This window comes from Equus caballus, chromosome 20, assembly GCF_041296265.1.
Source record: "Equus caballus isolate H_3958 breed thoroughbred chromosome 20, TB-T2T, whole genome shotgun sequence".
In the NCBI taxonomy this organism is placed as follows: domain Eukaryota; kingdom Metazoa; phylum Chordata; class Mammalia; order Perissodactyla; family Equidae; genus Equus; species Equus caballus.
In genome coordinates this window covers 15964516-15970741 of record NC_091703.1, presented here as the reverse complement: position 1 = coordinate 15970741, position 6226 = coordinate 15964516, and positions in this window count along the sequence as shown.

Below are 6226 nucleotides of genomic sequence, written 5' to 3'. Positions count from 1 at the left end.
AAATCGCGACTCTTTCAGCAAGGCATGCAGAACAGATGGAAGGATCCAATTCTAGTTGTGCGTTTGTGCGTCATCATCACCATCATCCTGGAGGCAGAGAGGAACTGCTCTGTTTAGGACTGTGTGTGTGTGTGTGTGTGTGTGTGTGTGTGTGTGTATTACTTTGCCCAAGCTCGCCCTCACTAGCGAATGGTGAAGCCAGAAGCGAAGTCTGGCTCCAAAATCCAGGCTCTGTCTGCTGTACTTCTCCTCAGCTCCTCTGAACATGTGATTGCCCATTCCCCTTCTGTATTTATGACATGGTACCTTGTACTTACGCGTGTCTATACATATGTATATACACATCTCACTATTTTTACAGGGATGTGTGTGTGGGAACATAGTTCTGAAACTTCTTTCACAGAATTACACCAACAGGCATGGCATTCTGGAACCTTGTTTTTAACAGAACTCTGTTGCCTGTGTAATGAAGCACATGCTCCATACAGATGAAATCGAACGTTCAAATCAAATAAAAAATTATGCTCGTTTATGCACAGTTTTCCCTGGCCTTCTGAAGTAGCAAGAGCCATATTGTTGTCAGATGCCTTGCTTGAGCGAATGTGCCTTCTCTGGGGTCTGAAGAGAGGCCAGCGTGTCCCAAAGGCAAGCCCACGGGGGAATTTCCAGGAGAGAGGAAGGAGACAGGGGAGCAGCAGATTTAAGACTAAGTGGATTATGACACCATGTGATGACATGGTAACTGGATCACACCATTCCTCTCCACTGCCCTTGTCTGGGGGATGGTGGGCGGGCCACTGTTCCCATGTGAGGGACGGTGAATGGATAACTCTAAACGTAGTGACTCAGGCTCACAGCAGTGTATACATCGACATACACAGAAAATCAGGGACGGCGGTGGTGGTGAGAGTTGGTGTATCCTGGAGTTACGAGTAGGCACTGGTGGTAATCTGTGTGGGCTGAAAGTCTGGGGCTTTTGTGCAACCTTGCATGAATCACGGCAGCACTCAGTGCCCCATAGGGCTGGTATGAGAATTAAATGAGATAAAAATATGAATAGTATCTAGCAAAGAGTAAGCTTACAACAAATATTAGCTCATATTAGTATGAAAACACGGTCAGAATGTATAGTTTCTTACAGGTTGGTTTTTTTTTACCTGATAGTATAAGAATGGATGATGTTAAGACATTTGTTTATATATTTTGTAGGCATACCACTAGACATTAAATGTTATTATTTATTAAAATTCTGGTTAAGTTAAATGAATGAAATATTAAATCTCTAGTAATTTTCATTTAAATTGTTATATTTAATGCATTATAAAGGAATCATGGTAGATTCACAGGACACAGATATGTACATTTATATATGTACATATATACACATGTACAACATACACACATTTAAGTTGTGGTAAAAAGCATATAACATAAAATTTACCATCCTCTTTTTTTTTGGTGAGGAAGTCTGGCCCTGAGCTAACATCCATTGCCAATCCCCCTCTTTTTGCTGAGGAAGATTGGCCCTGAGCTAACATCCCTGCCCATCTTCCTCTACTTTACATGTGGGACGCCTGCCACAGCATGGCTTGCCAAGCGGTGCTAGGTCTGCGCCTGGGATCTGAATCTATGAACCCTGAAACATCAAAGTGGAGCACTTGAACTTAAACACTATGCCATTGGGCCGGCCCCTCTTAACCATTTTTAAGTGTATGGTTCAGTAGTTCTAACTATATTTAACATTGTTGTGTAACAGATCTCTAGAACTTTTTCATTTGCAAAACTGAAACTCTACACCCATTGAACAATAACTTCCCTTTCCCCCGACCCCCTCCAGCTACTGGTAACCAGCATTCTGCTTTCTGTTTCTATGAGAGTGACTACTTTAGATGCCTCATACAAGTGAGATCACACAGTATTTGTTCTTTGTGTCTGGCTTATTTCACTTAGCCTAATATCCTCAATTCACTCTATTTATTGTTTCCTTTGCTGTGCAGAAGTTATGTTTTGTTTTGTTTTTTTTTGGTGAGGAAGATTGGCCCTGAGCTAACATCTGTACCAATCTTCCTCTATTTTGTATGTGGGACACTGCCACAGCATGGCTTGATGAGCAGTGTGTAGGTCTGAGCCTGAGATGCAAACCCGCAAACCCTGGGCAGCCAAAGTGGAGTGCATGAACTTAACCCCAATGCCACTGGGCTGGCCCCTGATGTGCAGAAGGTTTTAAGTTTGATATAGTCCTATTTGTCAACTTTTGCTTTTGTTGCCTGTGCTTCCGGTGTCATATCCAATAAATCATTGCCAAATCCAATGTCGTGAAGCTTTCCCCTATGTTTTCTTCCAGGAGTTTTATGGTTTTAGGTGTCACGTTTAAGTCTTTAATCCATTTTGAGTTAATTTTTGTAGATGGTGTAAGGTAAGGGTCCAACTTCATTCTTTTACATGTGAATATCCAGTTTTCCCAACACCACTTATTGAAGAGACTATCTTTTCCCATTGTAAGGTCTTTGCACCCTTGTTGGAGATTCCTTGCCTAAATACATGAGGTCGAGGCTGTCTATTTTGTTCTGGTTGGTCTGTGTGTTTGTCTTTATGCCAGTCCCATACTGTTTTATTACTGTAGCTTTGTAATGTGTTTTGCAATCAGGAAGTGGGAGGCCTCCAACTTTTGTTCTTTTTTTCCATGATTGTTTTTGCAATGGGGAGTTCTTTGATTCCCTATGAATTTTAGGATTTCTTTTCTATTTCTGTAAAAAATGCCATTGGTATTTTGATAGGGATTGCATTGGATCTATCCATATATCTTTTTAAACAAAAGATGACTGTGACAGCACTGACATTTATTGAATGCTTATGTAGATTAGTTTCCCAGGGCTGCCATAACAAAGTAGCACAAACCAGGTGGCTTAAAATAACAGAAATTGGGGGCCGGCTGGGTGGCGCAGCAGTTAAGTTCGCATGTTCCACTTCTCAGTGGCCCGGGGTTTGCAGGTTCGGATCCCAGGTGCGGACATGGCACCGCTTGGCAAAAAGCCATGCTGTGGTAGGTGTTCCACATATAAAGTAGAGGAAGATGGGCATGGATGGTAGCTCAGGGCCAGTCTTCCTTAGCAAAAAGAGGAAGATTGGCAGCAGATGTCAGCTCAGGGCTAATCTTCCTCAACAAAAAAACAAAAACAAAACCCAGAAATTTACTCTTTCATTGTTCTAGAGTCTGGAAGTCAGACATCAAGGTGCTGGCAGGGCTGTGTTTCCTCTGAAACCCGTAGGGGAGAATCCTTACTTGCCTCTTCCCTGGCTTCTGATGGTTTACTGGTAATCCTTGGAATTCCTTGGCTTGTAGCTGAAGCTTTACCATCTCTACCTCCGTCATCGCGCGGCTGTCTTCTCCCTGTGTGTTTCTCTGTACTGATAAGGAAACCAGTCATACTGGATTTTGGGCCCACCCTGCTCCAGTATGACCTTGTCTTAACTAACTACACCTGCAATGACTTGATTCCCAAGTAAGGTCACGCTCTGAGGTACTGGAGACTAGGACTTCAGTGTATGTTTTTAGGGAGTACATGCTTCGACCCCATACCCACAGGTAGCAGCCACTATGCTAGAATTTAGACATCTCATTTACTCCTTATGACAACCTCACAAGCTGAATACTTATTCTCGTCATTATACGGACGAGGACATGGAGCTTCGGAGGAACTCAACTCGCTCGGGTTTCCAACTGGGGATAGTGTCCTCCACCCACTTGTCTTCTCAAGTAACGAGGCACTTTGAGGTTTAGAGGGGAGATTGCCCCTGGGACTCTCTTGTATGTTACCATTTTGATGATGGTTTTTCCTACGCTTCTGTTTGATCCAAAGATTTTTAAGATGATCAGGTTATGTGGGCCAGAAAGGAAGTTTCCTATAGGCCAAAGCAAGCTGGTCTGGTCAGATTTTTTCCCATTCCTTCCAGACATGTGTACAATGTTAACCTTTCAAGGGGCTTGGGGCTTGGATTCAGAATTCCAGAAAGGTCTAGAATACAGGACTTAAAGAAAACTCAGAGAAGATTCAAGACACATTTGGGTAATGATTTCCTGGTTACATGGCTGATAGACATAGTAATATATACACGGCAATGTATAAGACCTGAGATGAACACATGGGTTATCATCCTTCGTGGAGGAGAGAGAAAAATGGCCAGGAAACCTGTCTGCTTCCGTCCCTGGTCTTTTTGTCTCTAGCCTTGCAAAGACTGATCACATTGGGGATACTGAGGCAATTCTGTGTTACTTACCACCTTTACCTTAAAATTGCTTTCAGAAAAAAATAGGCCAATGAAACCTGAGACTATGTCTAACTCTCCTCAGAGAAATTCACATCTTAGCAGAAGGTGAAGACAAAAGAATTAAGTTAGATCAATACTTCTAATCCCCTTTTTGATAGCAACAACACATTAAAGAAAATTTTTTTTTAGGCAGATTAGCCCTGAACTAACTGCTGCTAATCTTCCTCTTTTTGCTGAGGAAGACTGGCCCTGAGCTAACATCCATGCCCATCTTCCTCTACTTTATATGTGGGACGCCCACCACAGCATGGTGTGCCAAGCAGTGCCATGTCCGCACCCGGGATCCGAACCAGCGAACCCCGGGCTGCCGAAGCGGAATGTGCGCACTTAACTGCTGCGCCACTGGGCCGGCCCCCAGTTTTTAAAATTTAAATTAAAATTTATGTGGAAATCAACAAAGAAAAGACAAAATCGGAGCCTCTTGGCTGGAGCAGAGCCGCCGAATCTGGAGCTGTTCTGTTTGTTCCTTGTTGCTCCTTGGCCCGCAAAGACCCCTCGACCAAACGTCTAGGCCCTGGGGAGCCCAGCTACAAACCATTGGCCCAGATCACCTTTTAAGTTTCTTGAGCGAAGAAAGATCTCAAAGAAACACGAAGAGAATAAAGTGAGGGCCAGACGGGCACGTGTGGTGTGGTCCACTTCCTCTCCCTAGCACCTGGCATTTCTCTCTCACTTGTGTGTGTGCAAACATCTAGAGACAGGGCTTGGGGAATTCACAATACCTGTGAGAACAGACACTTCTGGGCAAGGCAGACGTCTCAGAGAGAGGAAATCGAGAAGACTTTCAAAGCTGAATTGTTTGATTTTTTTTTTTTGTAGTGTTCATGCATTTAGATGTTATTTGCATAATTAAAAGTAAATTGAGGGACCGACCCTGTGGTGTAGTGGTAAAGTCTGGTGCACTCTGCTTTGTTGGCCCGGGTTTGTGGATTCGGATCCAGAGTGTGGACCTACACAACTCGTCAAGCCTCGCTGTGGCAGTGATCTGCATACAGAATAGAGGAAGATTGGCACAGTTGTTAGCTCAGAGCAAATCTTCCTCACTAAAAAAAAAAAAAAAAAAGCAAATTGAAAAGAACAAACAAACAAAAAAACCCCTCTGAATGCTTATATGTCTGTAATGAAGGAATTTCAGTTACCAGCTCACAGCATGTTGGGAGAGTATATTTGTTTGGATCAAACAATAAGTTACTTCTTATTTATCCACATCCGCACTCACGTGTGGTATACCTTTAGTAGCTTTGAGTTCGTTGATCCATCTATTTCTGATTTATTTATATGTGTGGACGTGGTGTGATTCTTTAAAGGAGAAGCGGACACAAGGCTGAAGGCGCCTTTAACAGAAGGCTCCTTTGCGTCTTCCTTCTTCTCTTAAGCAGTGAGAAGCCTCATTTCACCGCAGGCAGACCCTGGCCCAAGGATGTTTGAGGAGATAGAGGCAAAGGCGTTCATCTCATGTAGAGAGAAGATACTCTACTCTCCCACTCACCTGGCTCGACGGGTCCAAGAACGAGGGTTTCCCTCAAGCCCCAAAGAAACCCGAGTGGACTATGTTTTCTATACGAAGCGTTTACAGCCTGCCGTAGCTTTGGCCACCTGCTGCCTACTGCAGGGTATCTAGTTTAAAGAAGGCGCGGAGCTGTGCAGGGCAAGCAAGCTGCCCTGCGGTCGAGTCCCAGCCTCTCGATGTAACTTATATGCAGTTAAAACCCACAAGGATTCAGATTTGTGGTGACCCCTTTAATATCTTGCCTCTGCGGAGCAAGAACTGACTTTCCAAGTCCTGGTCCTCTTTTTGCGCTTGCTTGTGAAACTCTCTTCTCTGGATCGCTGCAGCCAGACCAGATCATCTGCAAACCAGCAGAGACGTGAGGGAGCAGAGGCTGCTCTGAGTGCC